Source organism: Echinops telfairi, unplaced genomic scaffold (assembly GCF_000313985.2).
Source record: "Echinops telfairi isolate 266 unplaced genomic scaffold, ASM31398v2 ScPeMD7_7469;HRSCAF=8507_1, whole genome shotgun sequence".
Classification (NCBI taxonomy): Eukaryota; Metazoa; Chordata; class Mammalia; order Afrosoricida; family Tenrecidae; genus Echinops; species Echinops telfairi.
Window position 1 is genome coordinate 71,095,191 of NW_022111373.1, and position 578 is coordinate 71,095,768.

Below are 578 nucleotides of genomic sequence, written 5' to 3' on the forward strand. Positions count from 1 at the left end.
CCAAATTGAACTTTAAAAATCAATAACAAGAAGAAATACTAAAGAGGAACTGATACCAAGGGTTCCAGTAGAAAGAAATTGTTTTGGAAATGTTGATGGCAACATATACAAGTGCGCTTAATACTATTGAATGATGGATTATTATAAGATTTGTAAGAGTCCCCCCAATAAAATGATTAATTTTTGAAAAGGAGATACTAGTGAGCCTTCAAATATTTAGAAATTAATCCACATACTTTTAAAAAGAACAGATCAAATGAGAAACCACAAGGGAAATAAGAAAATAGTCTGAACTTATGATAATTAATACAAATTATCAAAATATGTGAAAGGCAACTAAAGGAGTGATTAAAGGAAATTTTACCATTTCAAATGCTTATGTAACAAATGAGAAAAGGTTTCAAATCGATGATGTCAAGTTATTTTAAGAATGTCTGTTACAGTCTCTAGCACAACAGTTAGAATAAATAAAGATACAAAATGATATGGCCCACACTTAAACAGATAAATTGAAATGGGATACTATTCAAATACAAATTCATCAGATGATAATGCTAAATATTCAAATACTCCACAAC